This window comes from Saccopteryx leptura, chromosome 10 (genome assembly GCF_036850995.1).
Source record: "Saccopteryx leptura isolate mSacLep1 chromosome 10, mSacLep1_pri_phased_curated, whole genome shotgun sequence".
Classification (NCBI taxonomy): domain Eukaryota; kingdom Metazoa; phylum Chordata; class Mammalia; order Chiroptera; family Emballonuridae; genus Saccopteryx; species Saccopteryx leptura.
In genome coordinates, this window is record NC_089512.1 from 31,794,605 (window position 1) to 31,820,862 (window position 26,258).

At 41.3% G+C, this 26,258-nt stretch overlaps 1 non-coding gene across 1 annotated transcript; it reads right to left on the bottom strand.

The window, feature by feature from the left end:
- Positions 1 to 17,885: 17,885 nt before the first annotated feature.
- TRNAA-GGC (transfer RNA alanine (anticodon GGC)) lies at positions 17,886 to 17,961 on the bottom strand. Its single transcript has one exon. It is a non-coding gene; the product is annotated as a tRNA-Ala (tRNA).
- Positions 17,962 to 26,258: the final 8,297 nt, after the last annotated feature.

Here is a 26,258-nt window from a genome sequence, read left to right on the forward strand (position 1 = left end):
ACGGGATTTTTTGCTTTAAGTCACGAGTGGATATTTGAATCACGAGCTTCCGCTACTGATGGCCTGCTGAGTGTACTGAAAGGGGGGGAAGAAACAAACTTCCATGGAAAGGTTTTTGTTGGAATGGCCTCTAAGTGAAAGCGAGAAAAGTGTGGCAGAAAAGCCAAAAGTCAATGAAGAAAATGATGATGATTAAGTAAAGTAAAAAAATAGCAATTAAGTTAAATTTTGCAATTAAATGTAGCATTAGGTGTGTAGAGAGTAAGCTATGTTAAGCAATAGCACACGAAATGAAAACCTTCTCCTCCAGTCTCCTCCCCCTCTGCCAGCATCTTCACCTGAACTTGAAGGTAAATACCCTTCATAAACTAATTTATTTCTTGACATTCTTTCTTATTATGTGTGTATATATATGTGTGTGTGTATGTAATTGTTATTTATAAAGTATATTTTCTTATTTAAAAGCACATAAAACAAAAAATTTGTGTGGTTTTTGGGGACCGAAATGGATTAATTGCATTCCCGTTCATTTAAATGGAGAAATCCGATTTGACGCACGAGCAAATTGAGTCACAAGCTCGGCCATGAAACAAATAAAACTCATGAGTCAAGGTACCACTGTAATACCTAGGTCAAGCATGAGATCTCAAAGTTAATTTTTTTTCTTTATCCTTGAACTTTAGAAAATTTTTCAGGCTTATTTATCAATAATTTCTATTTCACCTGAGTCATGGTAAACTCTTCCAATTCACTGTTCCAGAGATGTTTTGTTTGTTTTTAATGCAAATTTCCTTCTTACATTGTTCTTTGTTAGTTTAATTATTACTAATCCACGTTTTTTTCCTCTAACTCTTCTCCTCTAGTCATTTATATCGTTTCTTTTTCCTCAGAATATTGCGTATTTGTTCCTTAAATCATTCATTCTCAGTGGGGGGAGGGAAGTTTACATCCAATGAAAATTTATATTTCTATCTGCATCTTTGCCAGTTCCCTTTTTATCCAACCCTACAACTTCTCCATGTGCAGTAGGAACTCCGTGGGATAATGCAGATAATGTCCCCACAGTGGTATCCAGGATATAACACACATGCAATAAATAGCAACTATTGTAGCTATTGTTCCAATTTATACAAATAGTTGAGTATCCATGAAAGAACTAATATTATTGCAGTAAAAACAGGGAATATACAAAACTAGATACACAATCGTAAGTGAAGTTTCCCAGTAAACAAAAGAATGATAGTCATTATGTTTCTTTACATTTAGATAGTAAAAACAGCAGAAAACTATGAGACAGGAGCAAGAATCATCACCCATCAACATTTCAGGAATGTCCACTGTTCAGGACAATCCTTTAACTCTACTCAGACTCACCAGTCTTTGTTCTCCTGTGATTTCCTGATAGTTAATAGTAGATTATTTTGGTTCTAGTTTGCTGTTCATATCAGGCGTAAATAATCAGAGAACTCTAGCTTTAAAAAATACAGTTAAAGAAGAGAGAGAGAGAAATGATACCATAAGAGAACTGTTTTTCACAGCTGCATAACCCCAGCAATAGAACAGTAATGGCTGTTAAATACAACCATATTCCTACAAGTGAACAGATTATTGAAAATTTCAAAGTGGCAGCTTTGATTTGAAGATTCACCTCATTGACTATCTAATTCATTCCTAATGACATAATCATTGGTGAACAGTAAACGCAATTCAGAGGGTCAGAACTCTCCAATTAGTCATTAGCTTTTATATCCAGAGTGCTGTTTTAGTACTGAGCCTTGTATTTTACTATTTAAAAGAAGAAGGAAGTATCCCCATTTCCAAGGTGATGATTATTACTAAAGTGTTGCCACAAGTGTACGTGGTTATTACAGCACAAATGCAGAGCTCTCTGAGACACACAAAACGCATTTAAATCTATCCCACCAAAAAAAAAAAAAAAAAAAAAAACCCAAATTTTTCACAAATTAAATTCAGCTAGAGATAAATTAATTACCTTGTTATATTCCAAAAGGAAAACAAATGTTAGACACCCTGCTGCATTGTTTGTGGTAAGCAATCAATATTTTACTGTCTAACCATGGTTAACTTTATGTGTATATCTACATCCCTTTCTACCAAGAATTCTAATACAGTACTCTAAGCATAGCTCATGGCTGTAGTCAGGTAAATCAAGGATTCCCTGAAATATGTCACATGAAGGAAGTCACATTTCATTTGCATCTGTTTCTCTTATTCATTACCTGACCCTTCAACCCCCCAGTTCTCTCCATACTTCTTCACTAATTTAAACAAAGTATATTCAGTTGGACTTTTCTTGGTAAGGCATAAATCCCTTGCCCTATCCCAGACCATTAACAAAGACCAAAAAGTTTTATATAGAAACTACAACAAAACAAGTTTCTACAACATTGTGTGATTAATTAGAAAACTGTACTTGCTTGTATTAAGTGCCTTAGAAAGGTTTGCTTAGAAATTCACCTGCCTATAGCTCACATATTGATTTTTTCCTGGATTCTGAAGATGGATGGGACAGGACGGTAATGTTTGGGTTTGCAATAGTCAACCTGAAAGCCTTTTAAAGGTGTCCAAAGAAATTGCTGAGTGGTAAACTTCAAGAGCTCTTTAACCATGGAAAATGTCTTCATACCTACTACTATGTGTGGGTTTTCTCATTATTTGAAACTTGTTATCACTGCCTCTATTATTTCAAAATCCAAGAGAGGGGGCTAATGCTAAAAAAAAAAAAAAAATGATTACCTTAGTTTTATTTCTGCATGTCTATTAATGTGATGAGTCTTAGGAGAGAGAGCCTGTTTTTGTGACAACTTGAAGCTACTGGACTTGATTGATTTTACTTTGCAGTTTATGAGATTAAAGAGTGTCCTGGCCCCTGGCCGGTTGGCTCAGCGGTAGAGCGTCGGCCTGGCGTGCGGGGGACCCGGGTTCGATTCCCGGCCAGGGCACATAGGAGAAGCACCCATTTGCTTCTCCACCCCCCCCCTCCTTCCTCTCTGTCTCTCTCTTCCCCTCCCACAGCCAAGGCTCCACTGGAGCAAAGATGGCCCGGGCCCTGGGAATGGCTCCTTGGCCTCTGCCCCAGGCGCTAGAGTGGCTCTGGTCGCGTCAGAGCGATGCCCCGGAGGGGCAGAGCACCGCCCCTGGTGGGCGTGCCGAGTGGATCCCGGTCGGGCGCATGCGGGAGTCTGTCTGACTGTCTCTCCCCGTTTCCAGCTTCATAAAAATACAAAAAAAAAGAGTGTCCTGGCCAGACAGCTCAGTTGGTTAGAGTATCATTCCAAAGTGCAAAGGTTGATGGTTTTAACCCCGGTCAAGGCACATACAAGAAAAGATGGATGTTCCTCTCTCTCTCTCTCTCTCTCTCTCTCTCTCTCCCCCCAGCTTTTCTCTTTCTCTCAAAAGTTAATAAGTAAAATAAATAAATATTAAAGAGTAATACGCATTTGACTCTACACTTAATGTTTAAATTTAATAAATGTTTTCATTTCCATGCCCACGTGCTGCTCCTTCCCTTTCTCAAAATCTCGAAGTTGAGTATTCTCCTAGAGCATACTTCTCAGTAAACTCTAAAATCTATACTAATATTGGCTGTTTCCAAAGGTTACCAGTAAAGTGTCAAAAAAAAAAATCAGTGAACCAATAGCCTTTGCCATGTTCATCCCAACTGTGCCCAGAAACCTGCCCTACTCCGTCTGGAAAAACACCGAAGAGTAACGGCCGGGCTTCCATCCGATAGTCTTCACTGGAATTAGTACCCCAATAGGAAGGCATTCATTAATCCAGCCACATTAATAAAAAACAAACAAGTTGTTTGATAGGTGAATAGTATAGCTCTGAGTAATGCCATCATATAATATTAATGTAATGTCTCCTAAGCCTCAGAGGCAAAGGCTGGCCAATTTATCAATGGAAAGTCCTTCTGTAGATTTTTCCCAAGGGCATTAAATTCTCAGTTTAGTGCTCCCTCCCTTCCCCCACACCCCCTCCCCAAAAATAAAATAAAGATATTTTATTAAATTGGTTAGGGAGAAATGTAGAAGTTTTGCCAGGGCTAAAAGTCACTGCTGCTTCTTTTTCATGCCTAAAATAATACAGTAAAGATTATACCAAAAAGCCTTCAGGACTAATTCAACCTCAATTCCTATACATAACCTGGGCAACATTCACAAATACCAGACTTGATCATGTAAAAATAACTAACATACCACGTGAAACTGAACTCTTCTGAAATCCCAACTATCGAAAGTTCTTAGGAGGAAAGTGATTCATCAGCACTGTTATCTCATGGCATTGGCAACGATTTCTCCATCTCTTATCCTTTATTTACAGTAAATACTTATTTGTTTGCAATCACTTCAGCATGAAGATCCTGGATAAGGGAGAATACATTAAATTGGAGCCTTTCGTCCTTCTTCGCCAAAAAAGCTTCTTAACAACTGACTGCGTTCTATGAACTTCTCTTTAAAATTGCACTTCCCACCACAGCTTTCCTTTTCTCCATCAGGCTCCCCTGTCTCTCTGTAATTAATGGCAAGCCTCTACTTCCTCACTTGGAATAAATCCAATTGACTTTGACCGGTTTTTTTGTCTGTTAGTTTTTTGGGGTTTTTTTGCTGCCCCATCTGGTTTAATTCCATTTTGCCAACAAGGAAGGCCCAGAGAATGCCTGAAGGTCATGATGGCCCCCTGTAAAGCCAGGAGCTGCAACCACCATCACAGCCGCCTGGCCACCCTCACCATCACAGCCAACAGGCCACCCTCACCATCACAGCCACCTGGCCACCATCACCATCACAGCCACCAGGCCACCATCACCATCACAGCCACCTGGCCACCCTCACCATCACAGCCACCTGGCCACCATCACCATCACAGCCACCAGGCCACCATCACCATCACAGCCACCTGGCCACCCTCACCATCACAGCCACCTGGCCACCCTCACCATCACAGCCACCAGGCCACCCTCACCATCACAGCCACCTGGCCACCATCACCATCACAGCCGCCAGGCCACCATCACCATCACAGCCGCCTGGCCACCCTCACCGTCACAGCCGCCAGGCCACCCTCACCGTCACAGCCGCCTGGCCACCCTCACCATCACAGCCCCCTGGCCACCCTCACCATCACAGCCGCCTGGCCACCCTCACCAACACAACCGCCAGGCCACCATCACCATCACAGCCGCCTGGCTACCATCACCATCACAGCCACCAGGCCACCATCACCATTACAGCCGCCAGGGCACCCTCACCATCACAGCCACCTGGCCACCATCACCATCACAGCCCCCTGGCCACCCTCACCATCACAGCCGCCAGGCCACCCTCACCGTCACAGCCGCCTGGCCACCCTCACCATCACAGCCACCAGGCCACCCTCACCGTCACAGCCGCCAGGCCACCCTCACCATCACAGCTGCCTGGCACATACATGCAGGTTCGCATTTGATTTGGACAGATGGTAATGAAACAACAGAGCTGTTGGTCATATAAGTTTGTAAATATGATATATAGTTCTGCTTGCTTATAGTTTGCATTGGGTGTGGGGGACAGGTTGTAAACAGGCAGGGTTGTTATACCCTAAGGCAAGGGTCAGGAACCTTTTTGGCTGAGAGAGCCATGAACACCACATATTTTAAAATGTAATTCTGTGAGAGCCATACAACGACCTGTGTACATTACGTATTATCCAATAAAAATTTGGTGTTGTCCCGGAGGACAGCTGGGATTGGCTCCAGCCACCCACAACCATGAACATGAGCGGTAGGAAATGAATGGATTGTAATACATGAGAATGTTTTATATTTTTAATATTTTTTTTTTATTATTAAAGATTTGTCTGCGAACCAGATGTAGCCATCAAAAGAGCCACTTCTGGTCATGAGCCATAGGTTCCCGACCCCTGCCCTAAGGCTTAGTTTTAAGACTAAGCTTTTCCCAGAGACTTTGTATCAGAGACTACCTTGTTTATATTATATATTGGGTTAAAGGTTTTGATTTCTACACTATAAAATGGGGCAGAGGAGCCCATGCTGGAGGAGAGCAGAGAAAGGCCATTTGGAGGAGAGGAGAAGCAGCCAAGATGGTGGAGTGCTGAAGGAGAAGCCAGTTTGTACAGAGAGAAGGAGATGGGGAACAGAGGTGGATAAGGCTGGTGAGGTAGAAACCTTTGAGTCTAGGAAACTCAGATAAGTTAGTGGCTTTGGGAGCCCTGAATGGAAAGGGAAATGTTTTCCCATTGTGTGTATTTTCTCGCCCGCCAGGTGCAATCTAGGTTTAAAGCTAATGGCCCACCAGTTGGCTCCGTTGTTTCATTACCCTCTGTCTGAATCAAATGCAAACCTGCACGGGCCAGGTGGCTGTGATGGTGGCTGTGGCTACCGGCTTTACATAAGTCTTAGGCTATAATGACTTTGCTGGCTTACAGCCTGTCTCCCACACCCAATACAAACTATAAGCGAGCAAACATATATATCATATTTACAAACTTATTTGACTGACACCCCCTCCCAAGAAATTTCCAGATAGGATTTTAACAAAATTAAAATGAGATGCAACTCACTTAAATAACTTTCATGGGGTTCAACAAGAGTGTCACACTGCAGTCAAAACTGTTATCAGTAAGGTCTAACTTCAGTCTCCATCCACATTCCCTTTCCTTGAGTTGTGGAAAAGCTACATTTGTAAACAAAAATTGTCATAAAACGGAGCAAAGGTAAGAGACTTTTGACAATTAAAAATGACTGTTATAACTAATTTGATAGAAAGGGTAGGCAAAAAAGAAGAGCAAGTCTCCCAAAACACTTACAAATGGAGAATTAACAGAAAGGGGTGGGGGAATAACCAGGGAATCAACTGAGGGAGGAGGCTCATGGACACAAACAAGAAGAAACTAAGAAAATGAAAAGAAAAAACTGGAAACAGATTTCCTGAGCCGAGAAAAGATGGAAGCCATGAGATAAGGGCAACCAGAAAGTGCCTAACAGGATGACCTAAAGCAGTGGTCCCCACCCCCCGGCTGCGGACCGGCACCGGTCTGTAGAGAAAGAATAAATAACCTACATTATTTCTGTTTTATTTATATTTAAGTCTGATCTGACCAGGCGGTGGCGCAGTGGATAGAGTGTCAGACTGGGATGCAGAGGACCCAGGTTCAAGACCCCGAGGTCGCCAGCTTGAGTGCGGGCTCATCTGGTTTGAGGAAAAGCTCACCAGCTTGGACCCAAGGTCGCTGGCTCGAGCAAGGGGTTACTCCATCCGCTGAAGGCCCGCGGTCAAGGCACATATGAGAAAGCAATCAATGAACAACTAAGGTGTTGCAACGCACAATGAAAAACTAATAATTGATGCTTCTCATCTCTCTCTGTTCCTGTCTGTCTGTCCCTGTCTATCCCTCTCTCTGACCTCTCTCTGACTCACTCTCTGTCTCTGTAAAAATAAATAAATAAAAATTTAAAAAAAACTTTTATATTTAAGTCTGAATGATGTTTTATTTTTTTAAAATGACCCGATTCCCTCTGTTACATCCGTCTAAGACTCACTGTTGACGCTTCTCTCGGTCACATGATACATTTATCTGTCCCACCCTAAAGGCCAGTCCGTGAAAATATTTATATTTTCTGACATTAAACTGGTCTATGGCCCAAAAAAGGTTGGGGACCACTGACCTAAAGAACACTCATCCTGTGTTAAGTTAATGAGATTTCATATCACTGAAGATAATCTTAAGATTCAAAACTGACTGCTAAAAAGGGACAAGTTACCTACAGAGGAGAATCACAGAGGAACCCAACTTCCCACCAACAACCTCGTGGCTAGTAGCCAACAAAGTAATCCTTTAAAGTTGTAAGGACAAATTATTTTGACCCTAGCATTTTATTTCACAGCGAAACAATGCATTTTTAGAAAATAAAAGTTTTGCATTTTTAGAAAATAAATGTTTATCTTTAATTGTTTGTTAAAATTAACTTGAGGCTGTAAAAAAAAAAAAAAAAACATGAGAAAGAAGACATGAACTCTAAGAGATATTATAACACGAGTTCAGTAAAAATATATCCCAGAGGGGACTTGGGCAACAGAACTATAAAACAGTGTGTTGGTCAAATAAGTTTGTAAATATGATGTATATGTTTGCTCGCTTATAGTTTGCATTGGGTGTGGGAGACAGGCTGTAAGCTCACAAGGTCTTCATAGCCTGAGGCTTAGGTTTTTTGTTGTTGTTGTTGTTTTTTTGTATTTTTCTGAAGCTGGAAACGGGGAGAGACAGTCAGACAGACTCCCGCATGCGCCCAACTGGGATCCACCCAGCACGCCCACCAGGGGGCGATGCTCTGCCGCGACCAGAGCCACTCTAGCACCTGGGGCAGAGGCCAAGGAGCCATCCCCAGCGCCCGGGCCATCTTTGCTCCAATGGAGCCTTGGCTGCGGGAGGGGAAGAGAGAGACAGAGAGGAAGGAGGGGGTGGGGGTGGAGAAGCAAATGGGCACTTCTCCTATGTGCCCTGGCCGGGAATCGAACCCAGATCCCCCCGCACGCCAGGCCGATGCTCTACTGCTGAGCCAACTAGCCAGGGCGGGGCTTAGTTTTAAGACTAAGCCTTTTCTACTCTTTTAATACTAAGATCTTTTGAACATCTTTCTAATACTAAGATCTTCTCAAAACTAAGCTTTTTCCCACACCATTGACTGTTGCATGATGTAGGGCCGTGTACTCTTATGAGGAATCCCATTTATGCTTCAGATAAGTGGCTTTGTATCAGAGACTTCCTTATTTGTATATTGGCTTAAAGGCTTTAATTTATACACTATAAATTAAGGCACACCGGGGCTCTCTCTCTCAGATCCTGCCATCAGCATTGCAGGGGAGAGGCAGCCAAGATGGTGGAGTGCTGAAAGAGAAGCCAGTTTGTGCAGAATTTGTGCAGAGTTTGTGCAGAGAGAAGGAGACGGGGAACAGAGGTGAATAGTGCTGGTGGGGCCTTTGATTCCGGAAATACTCGGAAAAGTCAGTGGCTTTGGGAGCCCTGAAGAGAAAGGGAAGTGTTTTCCCACTGTGTGTATTTTCTTGCCCACCAGGTGTGAGCTAGGATTAAAGGTAATGGCCCACCAGTTCTTGGCTCTGTTGTTTCATTACTGTCTGTCTGAATCAAATGCAAACCTGCACGGGCCAGGCAGCTGTGATGGTGGCCGTGGCTACTGGCTTTACACAGTGGTTGCACAATGGAAGAGGGTGGTTGGGGGATCCAAGGAAAACATACCTGAGGAAAAAATATATTCCATTTTTACTCTTTCTTAAATAAAGAAGCAAGTTGAGCTTAGCAATTGAATTAAAACCTATGTTTATTTTGTCATGGTGGGGAGGGGAAAAGACTGCCAATTAGAAACTCCACAAAAAATTAGTTGGATAAGACAAAATATAATTTTTTAAAAAATTTTATTTCGAACATTAACTTTAACAGGGTGAAATTGATCAATAAGAGTACATAGGTTTCAGGTAAACATCTCTATAGCATTTGAACTATTGCTTATGTTGTATACCCATCACCCAAAAGTCAAATCATTCACCTTATATTTGTTCCTCTTTACACCCTTCTCCCACCTCCTCCCTCACTCCCTTCCCAAATGTCCCCTTACCCTGGTAACCACTTCACTTTTATCATGTCCATGAGTCTCAGTCCCACCTATGTGTGAAATCATACAGTTCTTAGCTTTTTCTGATTTACTTATTTCACTCAGTATAATGTTCTCAAGGTCCATCCATGTTAGTGTAAATGTCACTATGTCATCATTTCTTATGGCTGTGTAGTATTCCATTGTATAGATGTACCACATTGTAAGTATCAAGAAGTTTCTTGGGCAGTGACGTGGTGCTGAGGGAAAAGAATGGCTGAGGAGTCGACATGGGGAAAGTTACAGAAGTTGTTACTTTAATTCTCAAGGCCAGTTTTTTTTATACCATGCAGAAGAATTCACACATGCACAGCTCCTTTCTGCTGAAGTAAACTATAGATAAGGCAGTGAGCTATATAACTGCGAGAGCAATGGTGCATGCACTCCCACTTCTGGGCCATGTCTTTGGCACAGCTACTACGCAGGCGCTCTAGGCTCTAGCTCATAGCTGGGCTCTCACACACATCTTCTTTATCTAATCCTCCATAAAGGGACACTTTGTTTCCATGTCTTAGCCACTGTGAACAATGCTGCAATGAACATGGGGCTGTGTGTGTCCTTATGTACCAATGTTTTCAAGTTTTGGGGTAGATACCCAGTAGAGGGATTGTTGGGCCATATGGTAGGTCTATTCTTAATTTTTTGAGGAACCACCATACTTTTTTCCATAATGGTTGTACTAATTTGCATTCCCACCAGCAGTGAATGAGGGTTCCTTTTTCTCCACAGCCTCTCCAACACTTGTTATTACCTGTCTTGTTGATAGTAGCCAATCTAACAGTCGTGAGGTAGTATCGCATTGTAGTTTTGATTGGCATTTGTCAAATAGCTAGTGAAGATGAGCATCTTTTCTTTTTTTTTTTTTTTTTTATTTTTCTGAAGCTGGAAACGGGGAGACAAACTCCCACATGCGCCTGACCTGGATCCACCCGGCACGCCCACCAGGGGGCGACGCTCTGCCCCTCCGGGGCATCGCTCTGTCGTGACCAGAGCCACTCTAGCGCCTGGGGCAGAGGCCAAGGAGCCATCCCCAGCACCCGGGCCATCCTTGCTCCAATGGAGCCTCGCTGCGGGAGGGGAAGAGAGAGACAGAGAGGAAGGAGAGGGGGAGGGTGGAGAAGCAGATGGGCACTTCTCCTGTGTGCCCTGGCCGGGAATCGAACCTGGGACCTCTACACGCCAGGCCGACGCTCTACCACTGAGCCAACCGGCCAGGGCAATGAGCATCTTTTCATATATTGTTGGCCATTTGTATATCCTCTTGGGAGAAGTGTATGTTCAGGTCCTTTCCCTATTTTTTAATTGGATTATTTGCTTGTTTGTTTCTGAGCTTTGTGAGTTCTTTATATATTTTTTGGATATTAACCTCTTATCAGAGCTGTTGTTTGCAAATATCATCTCTCATTTAGGTTGCTGCCTATTTGTTTTGTTGTCAGTTTCTTTTGCTGTGCAGAAGCTTTTTAGTTTTGACATAGTCCCATTCATTTACCGACAAAAAATAATTCAAATATGAAACTAAAATATGGTATGGTGTTGAGCAATTAAGTAGAGTAAAAACACTAAAACAGAAGGAAAATTTGTGTAGTAAAAACTCTGGTATTCTTCAAGGCTGGACCTGTCTTCAGAACTGACTCATTCATCTCCCAGCAGTAGATAATAACAAATGCTAACTGCTCACCAACTTCTTCCTCTCTGGGAATGGCCCTCAGCTCCAAGGAACTGTCCTTCCCAAGGTTACATTCCCCATAGGATTGATTATCTAAGACTTTAGTTGCAACCATGTTGCACATCAGTCTTTCCCTCTGCCCAATCCTGCCTTCCTCTTGCCTTCAATTCCTTACACACTTTCCACTCTTACTTCTTTGTGAATGACTCTCCCAAGAGCCATCCCCATATAATTCTCTATCTCAGAATCTTTTTCCAGGGAGGTCACTCTAAGGCATACATGTAATGTCACTGTAAAGCCAGTAGCCACAGCCACCATCACAGCCGCCTGGCCCGTGCAGGTTCGCATTTGATTCAGAAAGACAGTAATGAAACAACAGAGCCAAGAACTGGTGGGCCATTACCTTTAATCCTAGTTTGCACCTGGAGGGCAAGAAATACACAGTGGGAAGACACTTCCCTTTCCATTCAGGGATCCCAAAGGCACTGATTCATCTGAGTATTCCTGGAATCAAAGGCCCCAAACAGCCTTATTCACCTCTATTCCCCATCTCCATCTCTCTGCACAATCTCCGCATAAACTGGCTTCTCCTTCAGCACTTCACCTTCTTGGCTGCCTCTCCCTGAGCAATGCTAATTTCAAGAACCAAGAGAGAGAGCCCCTGGTCTCCCTTATTTTATAGTGTATAAATTAAAGCCTTTAAGCCAGTATACAAATAAGGAAGTCTCTGATACAAAGCCACTTATCTGAGGCATAAATGGGATTCCTCATAAGAGTGCACCACCCCACATCATGCAACAGTCAAGGGTGTGGGGAAAAACTTGGTTGTGAGAAGACCTTAGTATTAGAAAGATGTTGAAAAAATCTTAATATTAAAAGGGTAGCAAAGGCTTAGTCTTAAAACTAAGCCTCAGGCTATGAGGATCTTGCCAGCTTACAGCCTGTCTCCCACACCCAGTTCAAACTATAAGCGAGCAAACATATATATCATATTTACAAAGTTATTTCACTAACAGTCACAAAGGTCAAAGGGAGCATGGAGCATTCCGAAAATTGCACATGGTTCTCCCTCTTGTGGACTGTGGCATAGGATTTATGCGCAGAGATGGAGAGGTAGAGGAGAGAAAATTAACAGCTATGTGGAGGTCACAGAGTAAGAGACTGACTGCCCCATTGTGGAGTCTGCCTAAAAAACCTGAGCTGTCTTACCCCGATCATTTACCTTCTCTGAACCTTGATATCTTCATCTGTAAAGTGGATTAAAAAAAAACCCTGGGCTCTTGTGAGAAAAATGAGATACTATCTACAAAATGTCTATTTGATGAGATTCAAATAGACATTATTAGCAGACTTCAATCTGTGATGTTAGAGCATGCCTTCTGGCCTGAAAAAGAGTGCAACTACAAGTCTATTTGCAACAAGAACTAAAAGAATTCTATCCTATGGGGAAAGGGAATCAGATACATAAGCCAATTTAATAACAGGGGTTGTTGGAGGAAGGTACAATTTGAGTTAAGAAGTGTCACTTGGGTTTGTCCACCCTACCCTCATTGCCTTCGCTCCCAACCCCAGTGAATGTCCTTTAAGTTTGTGGTGTTGGGGGTTTGGGGAGAATGGAGAGAAGGAGAGGGACAAAAGAAAGAAATCAAGGAGGAAAAGTTAGGAATAAACACAGGAAGAGCTGCCATAGTCGAGCTCTGTGAGATACCGCAAATATCTCTGTTTCATCATGCAACTCAAAATAAGGAGAGGGAGATTTTATCTACTTCTGCCAGGAATAGAATGTGGCTCTGACATCCTGAAGGCTCACACAGTGTGATTCACAGTTACCACCTAAGGAAACCCATACCTCAGCAGCCATGCTACTCAGCCAAAGAACTACATCCCAAGGGGAGCCACTGTGTGACGGACCCCAGATGTAGTGCAATGCCAAGGACTGGAGGCCTCCACAGAAAAGAAAGCAGAAGAAAGCCAGAGCAGTAGGGTGAAAACATGGGGGTCACGGGTGATTTCCTGGACCCTCTTCCAAACGTAGAGGTCCTGCAGTTAGAGATGAGAGGAAATCAGAGAAATATATGCTGTCTTTAATATCATCCCTTTTCAACCAGGATTTATATATCCTGGGAAAGCATAATAATAATTACTAGTATTGCTCAGCAGATCATAGCAATCTTTAAAAATATCTTTCGTTTCTTCTTTATCATTGCCTAACTTAATCCTCTACAAATAGAGTGCTGAATGAATGTTGACTGACTAAATGAATGAATAAATGCATGACTACTTCATTATATCAGTTTTCCCTGAAATTGGGATCTAAAATGACAAAATAAACAAACAAAATTAAAACAGGTTCATCAGTATAGAGAACAGACTGATGGTTGCTGGAAAGAAAAGAAGTTGTAGACTGAGTGAAAAAGGTAAAAAGATGAAGAAGTACACATTGGTAGTTACAGAATAGTCACAGGATATAAAGTACAGCATAGGGGATATAGTCATTAATATTGTGATAACTATACAGTGGTACCTTGAGATACGAGCAGACCAACATGCTTTTTTAAAGATATGAGCTGCAACTCGGTCTGTATTTTTGTTCGAGATCCAAGTGAAATTCTGAGATACGAGTCGTGATTCAAGAAGCTGCCACTAGTTGGCGTACGGATCCAATATCAGCAGCACAACATCAGCATCTCGTTCTTACTCACGTGTTACCCACAGAATCAAGTCGAATCTCGTGCACTGTACTTGTTCTTGCATCATTTTTGCATTTTTTACTAACTTTCTTTGTGTGCTATCATGGGGCCAAAGAAAGTAAGTGTAAAGGACAGTGGTGAGAAGAAGAAGAGAATGATGTCGATAGAAGTAAAGCAAGAAATAATAGAAAAACCTGAGTGTGGTATATGAATGATTGAACTGGCAAGGCTGTACGACTGCAATACATCTACAATTTGTGCCATCCTTAAACAAAAGGATGCTATCAAAAGTGCAAATCCAGCGAAAGGAACTACAATTCTGTCCCAATTAAGGACAAATATTTATGAAGAAATGGAGAAGCTTCTGCTGGTGTGGGTGAAAGAGAAAGAGCTGGCAGGAGATACAGTGATGGAGACTGTAATATGCGAAAAGTCACATATTCTCATATTTATGGTGACTTAAAGAAGAAAGAACCATCAACCTCAAAAGAGGCAGCAGAAGATACATTTAAGGCAAGTCACAGCTGGTTTGAAAATTTCAAGAAGAGATCTGGCATCCACTCGGTGGTGAGGCATGGTGAAGCTGCAAGTGCTGATGTTAAGGCAGCTGAGGAGTACATCGCACGTTTTGCTGTGCTTATCGCAAAGTAAGGCTACATCCCGCAACAAGTGTTCAACTGTGATGAAACAGGATTGTTTTGGAAAAAAATGCCCCAGAGGACTTTCATCACCGCAGAGGAGAAGAAGCTGCCAGGCAATAAACCCATGAAGGACCATCTGACCCTTGCATTGTGTGCAAATGCTAGTGGTGACTGTAAAGTAAAGCCACTGCTAGTGCATCATTCGGAAAATCCTCAAGCCTTTAAGACTCACAAGATTCTTAAAGAAAAACTGCAGGTTATGTGGTGCACCAATGCTAGGGCATGGGTTATGCGGCAGTTTTTTATTGAGTGGGTAAATCTCATCTTTGGTCCTGCAGTGAAGAAATATCTTTAAGAAAATAAACTCCCAATGAAAGCATTACTAATCCTTGATAATGCTCCAGCCCACCCACCTGGTCTTGAAGATGACATTCTTGATGAGTTCAAATTCGTGAAAATCCTCTACCTCCCACCCAACACGACTTCAATCTTGCAACCTATGGATCAGCAGGTCATTTCCAACTTTAAAAAGCTTTACACAAAGCACTTGTTCCACCGCTGCTTTGAGGTGACTGAGAATACAAATCTAACCTTTCGAGAGTTTTGGAAAGATCACTACAACATCATGATATGTTTACGCATTATTGACTTGGCATGGCAAGATGTTACAAGAAGAACCTTGAACTCGGCATGGAAAAAGTTATGGCCTGGTGTTGTTGCAGACAGGGACTTCGAAGGATTCGAACCAGAGACAGAGACTGAGACCGAGGTAGAAGTGTTGGAGGAGATTGTGTCCCTTGGAAAGTCGATGGGTCTGGAGGTAGATGAGGGTGATGTAAACAAGCTCGTCGAGGAACATGAGGAGGAATTCTCAACTGAGGAGTTGAAGGAGCTACAGATGATGCAACATATGGAGCTTCTGCAAGAGATTAGTAGTGAGGAGGAGGTAGAGCGGGAGGAAGTGATTTCTACAAGTGAAATTAAAGACCTGCTGGCAACGTGGGAGAAGCTTTCAAGTTTCATTGAAAAGAAACACCCAGAAAAAGTTTCAACTGATTGTGCTTCAGCACTTTTTAATGACACTTGTTTGTCACATTTCTGTAACATTTTAAAAGGCAGGCAAAAGCAAACCTCTTTGGATAGATTTTTATTCAAAAGTCCTTCAAGTGAAAGTGCAGCCAAAAACGTAAAAACAGGTGATGATTAAATGAAAAATATGTAATGTTAAGCTTAGGTTAAGTTTAAAGTTAAGAAAGTGCAATTTTTTACAATTAAGTTTTTGTGGTTTCTTTTTAAGTAAAGAAAGTGCCGTTTTAGTTTTGTTTAAAGTTAAGAAAGTGCAGTTTTAGTTTACAATTAGTGTTAAGAAAGTGCATTTTTAGTTTACATGTCTGCAGTGCCTGCATCCCTTCCTCCCTCCCTCCTCCTCCTCCATTCACTTCAGTTAGCCGCACTCATCTGTCTCCAACATAAAAATAAAGTACTAAATAACACCTTTTTCTTTTATTTCATATATTTTGTTATGCATTGGTAAAGTATACATGTGTGTTTCTTAATTAAAAACATGTCTTTTTTCATAATTTAGGATGGTTTGGGGATGTTTCATAGGGCTGGAATGGATTAAATCTATTTCAGTTATTTTAAATGGAAGAAATTTGTTTGATATACGAGTTGACTGACTTATGAGCTCGGTTACAGAACGAATTAAACTCAGATCTCAAGGTACCACTGTATATGGTGTCAGGTGGGTACTGGAAATATCAGAGGGAACATTATGTGAAATATATGATTGTCTAACCACTGTGTTCTATACCTGGAACTAATATAAAATAGTGAAAGTAAACCGAAATTGAAAATTTTTAAAATAAAAAGAAGAAAAGGTATTATGAAAGCCTAAAGAATGGCAAATCAGTCTTATCATCAAAGGATAATTAATGAATGACATTGAAGTCCAAAGATTCTGAAATGTTCTAGAAGCACTCAAACTTCCATGCGTATATCATCTACAAATACATCTAGAAATTGCTCTGGGATTGATATTATTTTCCATCTGTAACATCTCCTTGGGGTGGCAAATGTCATATGCTACTACTCCCTGGGTAAGTAGCGTATCCTTTCCCGGTGCGTGTTTGTCTAAAACTCTAAAGAGCATTATTTGTCATCAAACGTGTCTTTCCACAGGGCATACACTGTGTATTCAGTGTTTGTTAATCAGAGTGCATCCTGAGCTGCACCAAAATGTGGATCCGTTTCTCCTGCTCAGCTGTGATAAGTTACAGATGTAAAACTTCCTTCTTACTGGCATTGCCAATAACAATGTGCTTTTGACTTCTGTTATTAAGAATTTAAAATGTAACAAGCAAAATCTTACACTCTAACCATACAGTCTCTCCAGAGTCAGAGGACATATCAAATTATTTCCTTTATAATTAAAATCTGAAAGATGATATGGCTCCTCAGCCACCATCTTTCTTAAGAACAATGCAGGCCTGAAGGAGGCAGAACGACTTGCTTACTCGGTAATCCATCTCAGACCTTCCTTGCAGCTGGATGCTGATAAGGGACAATTGGGTCCGAGTGCAAACGATTTTAAGGAAATGTTGCGCCACTCCCAACCACAAACAGAAGGAGCTATCTTGCAGATGCCTTTGCCCAATAAACCCCTGCGCCTTCCCTACATCAGGGCTGATATGGCTTAGTCTGTCTCAGCTCGCCTGCACCCAGGTGTTTTAAAATAAATTTTCATTTTGGAACATACTAGCCTTATGTTTTTGGTTCGCCCTGCAGTTTCCACCTTTCAAAATCTTTGTCCCAAGTAGAACTTCTACCAATTAGATCTCATCAGTATCCTTCTAGGCTAGGCCCCAGGACTTTTTTTTTTTTTTTTTTTTTTTGTATTTTTCTGAAGCTGGAAACGGGGAGAGACAGACAGACTCCTGCATGCGCCCCACCGGGATCCACCCGGCACGCCCACCAGGGGGCGACGCTCTGCCCACCAGGGGGCGATGATCTGCCCCTCCCGGGCATCGCTCTTTTGCTACCAGAGCTACTCTAGCACCTGGGGCAGAGGCCAAAGAGCCATCCCCAGCGCCCGGGCCATCTTTGCTCCAATGGAGCCTTGGCTGTGGGAGGGGAAGAGAGAGACAGAGAGGAAGGAGGGGGTGGGGGTGGAGAAGCAGATGGGCGCTTCTCCTGTGTGCCCTGGCCGGGAATCGAACCCGGGACTTCTGCACGCCAGGCAGACACTCTACCACTGAGCCAACCGGCCAGGGCAGGCCCCAGGACTTTTGAGTTTGAGCCCACTCTATTCAGAAACCTCAGGCTGAAAATAAGCAAATAATAAATAAAAAGTTAGGATTGTTTTTTGGAGGGAGGGGTCTTTCAAATAATCATATGAACCAAAAATTTTTTTAAATAAAGTTTTCTATTTCTTTTGTACTTCTTCTTTTTAACTGAAAAAGTTCCTATTTATTCCCTCCCTGTAACATACCTTGGCAGGAATGACCTGATTTCATCCAAAAATGATTCCTTTTCAACTCATTTTTCTCATCCGATTTTTTTCTCCTGCAAAGTTTCCTTAAATGTGGAATAATATGATTGCCATCAGCTGTAGTATGATCTATTTATTTGGTCTCCTTTTGGCTGTTTATCATTGGCTTCCCTACTTTAGATGGAATTAATCTCCTAAAAACAGATTATACTCTAAGATGTTTTATGGCTAAAAGCTCCATCAAGACTTTTTCACAACTTGCTAATGGAAGAGAAAGCGGCTGATAACCGTGTTCCAGGTGCTGTAATAAATGCTTACTACTGCATTCATCGAAGTCATCACTATTGTTTCACAGACATCAAGGAAAGCTCTGTTTCATAAATCATTAAAAAATTTTCAGGACCTTTTTCATGAGCCAGAGATATTCTTAGAGTATTTAGCATCAATAACAATGAAAACCAACATGACAACATCTTAAGGAATATGAAATACTGTATGGGGAGATAAAGCATACCTTTCATCAGAAGGCTACTATAAATATGTACATTTCATCACTCCCTTACACACATGTGTGCTTGCATGTGCACACACACTTAGCCAACTTATTATTCCTAGAGCTAATTAAGGCTTTTTTAAAAAATAGGGATACTACAGCCAGACATAATACATAATGAAAATTTAAAATTTTAATCTACTTATATCCAGTAGCTCTAAAATACGTAAATTAATTGAACATATTATTCATTTTGGGTGAATTAAACTCAAAATACTTTGCAATGGAGGATCTTGCTCAGTGAAACTTTCTCACTGGCAAAACAGGTAAGTCTTATCAAAATAAGTGAACTTGACCTTAGACTCATTTCTCTTCTTCCAGTTGCTCTGGCCGAAACTCAGACTCACCTTGGATTTCTCTTTTCTTTCACAGCCCACATCCAACCATTAGCAAAACCCTGACAGCCAGTGTTCACCACCTGGTCTACGACTCTGTAAGCTGGTTTTCCAGCTTCCTCCTTTCCCCTCTGTAATCTATTCTCCACCAGAAGACAAACCCTCCTTTAAAAATGTCAGTCACATCTGTGCCACTCCTTTGCATCAAACTCTCCGACGGCTTCCATCTCACCGAGTATAAGCTGAAGACCTACCACGGTTCGGAAAGCCCTTCGTGGTCTAGCCACCCACTGCCTTTCTGACCTCAGCTCTTACCACCCTTGCCCTCACTTATGCTAATCTGGTCACACTGGCTTCCTTCCTGCTCCGCAGACACTTGACCCGTCTATCTTCTGATCTTGCCTCGAGGTGGTCTTTGCACTTAATGTGCTTTCTGCCTAGAATAAATTTCTGCAAATATTCATGTGGCTGGCTTTCTCACATGCTTCAGAACTCTGCCCAATTAGCACCTTATCAGAGAGGTCTGGCCACTACACATAGAAGAGTTCATGTTCTGGATCCCATTTATGTGCCTTCTACATTCATTCTGTACCACCGGCCCCGGTCATCACCTATTTGCCCTACTCCTCAGATGGAGTAGTCCCAGCAAACACATTATCTATGACCAAAGCCGAGGTTGTCACTATCATCTTCTCATCTCCTATTTTTGCTGACTGACTCGGCTTTCTCTTCTGGCGTAGAGCCAGCCCTCTGTAGATCATCCAATATCCAGGTCCAACCCAAATGGACCTATTGAAGTTCCAGTCTCCTCAAGAGCTGCCTAGAAAGGCTAAATAACACAAACCAAAAGTGGAACACTGTTAAGTGCACTTTAATCACTGGAAGATGACAGATGGAAAGAAACTGAGAAAAATTCATCTTTTCTCTTCTCCCTTCCCCACCCCACCCCCCAAGCACAAAGCTCCGTACGGTATCTGAGAATGTCCTGAGTGATCCAGCAACCAGGTGTTTCTTCTGAGTCTGTGGCCAGCTCACTTTTTGCTTTCCTTATTTCTTTGCTTTACACCCTCTTTCCCCACATTCAACCCCCTTGTGCTGTCCTGTCATTGGTAATAACTGTTCATTGCTGAGCATATATGATATGCCAGGAAATACGGTAAACATTTAGTCATCACAACAATCCTGAAAAGTATGAAATTGTCTTAAAACTCCTTCATACAGAAGTGTTTGGGAATTATTGTATTCCCCTCAGAGTTATTTGCCTGGATAAAGCTGACATAGTCAACAGAAATGAATCACTCTGTTACAACTTCATGTACCAAGGTGCCAGGGAAAACACCTTCCTCATACTCCTCAATTCACCATCCTGCCCAAATCATTGAATCACAGCTTTCTAACTGTCCCAGGATTGCATCATGAGAATATGCTTTGTCTCTATATGTAATTTAAAGCTCCTTGAGATCACATGTGTCTTTTATTTCCTGGGTGTTCCAGGACAACTACATTTGTCTCCTAAATTGACTCCATCCTCTAGTCTCCCCGCTAGCCTAGTATTTGCCTTACTCTAGTCTGTATTTCCAACATCAGATTTATTGTCCCAGGGCAGTGGTGTCAACAGGGGTGGGGAGGTGGGAGGGGGGGTACATATCCAGGGAATGAGCAAGATGATTTTTTTGTGTCTATAGAAAATAATTAGAACTTTTATATATTTATTGTTACCTAAAATATAAGAAAATGTGTAAGCTTAATTACATTTGATACATGGATCCATGCTATTGTCTTCCCTGGTGGATATGTCAGAATGTCAAGGGTACGATGATGCATGAGAAATCCAAACACAGAGGGCATGAGCAGAACCTCTTCACCTCTCTTCCACATTCAGTGCAGGACAGTTTAGGTATATGCACATGAGAGTGGGGTTACAAACGACATAAGTCAGTCTTAACTAAGTTAACTCGGCAAACTGGACACCTGGCTCAAAGATTTCTTCAAAGAAGTTATCAATAGAAGAGTGCCAATTTTGCAAGCTCAGTGAACAACAAAATGGAAGCGGTAGCATGTCGACCCCTAATACAAACTCTTCATCTAACACATTATAAACTTGTGACCAGAAATTAATTAGCATCCTGGCCGGAGAGCTTGGCTGGTTAGAGCATCATCCTGATACACAAAAGTTGCCAATTTGATCCCTTCCTTGGTCAGAGCACATACAGAAACAGATTAATGTTTCTGTGTCTCTTTTTGTCTCTTTTTTCCTTCCTCTCTCTCTAAAATCAATAAATAAACCTTAAAAAATTTTTAAAAGAAAATTAATTGGCTTTAAAATGTTCAAAATTATCTAGACCAGTGGTAGTCAACCTGGTCCCTACTGCCCACTAATGGGCGTTCCAGCTTTCATGGTGGGCGGTAGCGGAGCAACCAAAGTATAAATAAAAAGATAGATTTAACTATAGTAAGTTGTTTTATAAAGATTTATTCTGCCAAACTTAGTGAAAATCTGACATAAAGTACTTGGTAAGTAATTATTATTATATGCTTTAACTTGCTGTAACTCTGCTTTATAAATTTTATAAAGTAAAGTTACTTCCCTACTTTATAAATCACCATTACTGTGGAGCCGGTGGGTGGTTAGAAAATTTTACTACTAACAGAGATACAAAAGTGGGCAGTAGGTATAAAAAGGTTGACTACTCCTGATCTATACCATTTAAAACATGGATATACATTTATTTTCATTAGTAAAGAACTTTGTCTCACATATATATATTGTATCTTGATATATTAATGACTGATATAAACATATTGAATTGTGCTTTGAAATAATAGCTAATATGGACCAATCACAATTAACCAGACATTTAAAAAATAAGTGTTGAATATATAGAAACAAGCCTTTATGTTTTTTTTCAAAGGTATTTAAATTAGGCAATACTTAACCAATTATTTTACCTATTTCAACATGTAGTTTCAGGGGTTTTTTTTGTTTTTTTTCTGAAGTTGGAAACGGGGAGGCAGTCAGACAGACTCCTGCATGTGCCCGACCAGGATCCACCGGCATGCCCACCAGGGGGCGATGGTCTGCCCATCTGGGGCATTGCTCTGTTGTAACCAGGGCCATTCTAGAGCCTGAGGCAGAGGCCGTGGAGCCATCCTCAGCACCCGGGCCAACTTTGCTCCAATGGAGCCTTGGCTGCGGGAGGGGAAGAGAGAGACAGAGAGGAAGGAGAGGGGGAGGGGTGGAGAAGCGATGGGTGCTTCTCCTGTGTGCCCTGGCTGGGAATCGAACCCAGGACTCCTGCACGCCAAGCCGATGTTCTACCACTGAGCCAACGGGCCAGGGCCTGTAGTTTTGTTTTAACAGTGAAAAACAAAAAGCTACATGTTATTACAGAAATTCTATTTTTTTTTGTTTTGATGAATGCTGAAATAATATACACTAAATCATAGGGTACAAACACTTGTCAGCAAATAGAGGACTTTTTAACTAGTTTAAACTCTTTCGAAGAATTTCAGTGAAACTTGAACCCATTTTGAAAAGTTGCGTGAAAAATACTGCTGAAAGTTTTTTCAAATAAGAATTGCAATAAATTACACCGTGTTGTGAAGCTTAATATAGAATTTGAATGAAAGTACCAATATTCCTATTTTACCAAGCCTCCGCTTATGGTTTTTGCTAGGTTGTATTTCAGTAATAATACACAGGATGAATTTCTTTTTTCTTTTTCCTTCAAACCCCCAGAGTAAAATACACTGATGAGAAATATTCTCAACAGTAAATAAGTTCCTTAATGGTAAAGCTGTGTTAAGTAATGGAGTCACTCCTTTGACCAAAAATTTAAAAAGATTTTGGCTAAGGTGGCTGAGACCCTGCCCGTGGGACACCCACTCACCCTGCTATATCGAGGCAAGCATTTGCAGCTAGGCACACAAAGAACTGCAGGAAGTCATCGATGCAGTTAATTTTATTTTCTTTTTAATCTTTAAAATAGATTTGGCTCATTAGAACACACTGAAATGGGGAGCAACCATGAACATATTTTCTACAATACAGGGATTTGCTCCAGGCAAAGGATTCAAATGAGCTAAAAACATATACTATTTACAAGACAAGTGTCCCGAACATGCTGACCTTTCCGTGATGACAAGTGGACTGTCCACAGCATGCTACCTATCAAGTATTCTTTCTAAATAACAATTGAAATAATAACACTAATAAACACAATCTGTCCCTATAAGGTGAATGTAAAGTTTCAATAGTGAATCAGCAGAAACGGTCCTTCTAAAGAAGCTCATGCTACTAACAGGGCATTTTGGAAAAGGGTCTGGAGAAAGCTTTCCATTGTTATGTAATCTAGATGCCGAAACTAAGATTAGTGAATCCATTATCTATTTTTTAATTAATTAATTTATTTATTTATTCATTTTTTTAGAGAGGAGAGGGAGAGATAGAGAGAGAGAGAGGAGAGACAGAGAGAGAGAAGGGGGGGAGGAGCTGGAAGCATCAACTCCCATATGTGCCTTGACCAGGCAAGCCCAGGGTTTTGAACCGGCGACCTCAGCATTCCAGGTCGACGCTTTATCCACTGCGCCACCACAGGTCAGGCCATTATCTATTTTTAAATATCTCATATCAGCACATTCTAACAATGTGGAACCAAGATTTTTTTAAACCAGTTTAAAACTCTTCCAAAGAATTGCATTAGCATTTGAACCAATTTCGATAATGAAAAGTGGTAACACCTGCCTATTGCTTGGCAAGAACAGCTAATTGACATTGGAGAAAATGGAAATCTACTAGCTAAATTTTAACAAAAGCCCTCCCATAACTGGTGAATGGGATTTAGTACAAACATCCAGTAAGGAAATTCTTCCATTTTGATGTGTGTTTTGTGAAAAATACTTTTCAGTTGCAAAAACCATTACAACAAAGTACTGAGAAAGAAAAGTGAATTTAAGAAACATTCAAATGACTGTATCACAATTTTTTTAAGTTTTCAAAACTAGTGCAGTATATTCAAACATAGTAATAATTTTAGTGTGAGCAAAATGATTCTTGTACCATTAATCATAAAAATAAAATGATTGTTTATCTCATTATTAGCTCAGCCTCTTAGGGCTATAACTGGTATAGGCCCTAATGCATAATATACTTAATATACATTAACAAACATTGACATGGTAGTTTGTGTATAATTTTAAAATAAATACCATATTTCCCCATGTATAAGACGATCCCATGTATAAGATGCACCTTAATTTGGGGGCTCGAAATTTGAAAAAAAAATGTATTACATAAAGTTCATCATAAAATTCATACAGCTCCTCATCACTGTCAAAACTCCTATCCATTAGCTTGTCCTCATCTATGTCTGATGACGAGTCACTGTCTTCATATATTGTCTCGTCCTCAATTCTATCTATAGCATTTGAAATGCCACACTTCTTAAAAAATCTACAACCACTGTTAGAAGACGCACCCAGTTTTTAGACCCCAAATTTTTCGAAAAAGAGTGCATCTTATACATGGGGAAATACAGTAAATAACTAAAGTGAGGGTGTGCATTGAATTTTTTTGTACTAATGAAAACGTGTAAACAGAAACTGTTGAAAGACCACACGCCCTAAGTCAATGCTATTCCGTATGTTCTGTGAGTCACAGCCACCCGCTTGACATGTAAGACTGTTATAAGTGCACATTCGGGGGACCCAACACAGACCCACTAATGCAGAATCTCTGGGAGACAAAGCCAGAAACACGTTTTCACAAGACCCTGAAGAGATTCTCTGATGCACTGTAAAGTTTGAAATGTATTGTCCTAAGGCTCAGATCAAGACTCTCTTTTTAAAAGTTGCCAGTTGCTTCTAAATTAAGTCCCAACTCACCGTATCCTTCAGTCTCTCCAAATACAGCCGAACCTCCGTTCACGGACTGTTTCTGTGACTCTCCATCACGTTGGAAGCCCCAGGTGTTCCTGAGTGCCCACTTCTCCCTCCTCACTGCCTCCCTTCTGCTCTTTTCTTACCTAGGATTCCTCCCCAGCCCTATTATATCTGCTTAATCAAAATCTCATCATCCTCAACACTGCCTCAAAAGCTACCTATTCCAAGGTGCTTACCTGATCTTAGAAGAAGGCGTGGGAAGGCACCTACATATTCTCCTTACCTTTTTTTTTTTAATTCCCATCGCATCTTATTTGTTTCTTTCCCCTGGCATTTAGCACTGACTATACTGCATTATGTGTTCTACACATTCAGGTACTTATCTAATTCCCCCTGTAGATTACAGGCTCCTTGAGAAAGGAACTTTCTTAATCTGCCTTTATCCCCTGGTTTAGCACAGGCCTGGAAGGTTCTCAATAGTTTGCTACACAGTGGAAATAAAGCCCCATAACTGAGCCCAGGGGACAATTACCTCCTCTTGGAGAATGAGGATTTCCCATGGGCTGTTCCATATACACCTGACCCGGGAACAATGCTGGTTGGAATGCCACAGGCCCACAGACACAGCTGGTTTGGTTTCATCCCAATATATGCAGCCTGCCCTTCCTATCCATGGTTCTGCATCTGCAGATTCATCAGTCCTGGAAGGAAAAACTATTTTTATATTTCCAATCTCAGTTTCCCAACCAGGGAGGGAAATGTTTTTAATAGTTTTTGGTTGAATCCACCAATGAGAAGGACCGAATGCAGAGTCAAAACATACACCCGGGTTTTCAACCTGGGTGGGGGGGTTGGTGTCCCTAATGACCCTCTCCCACCTGTTGTTCAGGAGTCAACTGTACTTGGGTCACTCTTTGGTTTTCTCTTACCCTCGTATTGAATTTCTGATTTGGATAATTCCTCCTTTTCACGTAGTCACAGCTGGGGGTTTAATAGTAGGAAGCAAATGATGATTTAAAAAAAAAAAATGATTATCATGTTTGAAGGCTTACCAGTGCCAGACATTATACCAAAAACTTCACATGATTATCTCATTCTGTCCTCTAATATGCTCAGTTTGTGAGTGTATTGCCACTCCTATTGAACCAGATGAGGAAACAGGTGAACAAAGGTTAAGGATTGAGTAACTGGCTCAAGGTCACAGGGTTAATAGAATGGTAAACCAGGGTTGAAGCCCAGGCTGGCTGTCTCCAGAGACCTCAGAGTTAATCTCTACATTACCCTAATGAAAAATAACATTGCTACAGGTTCA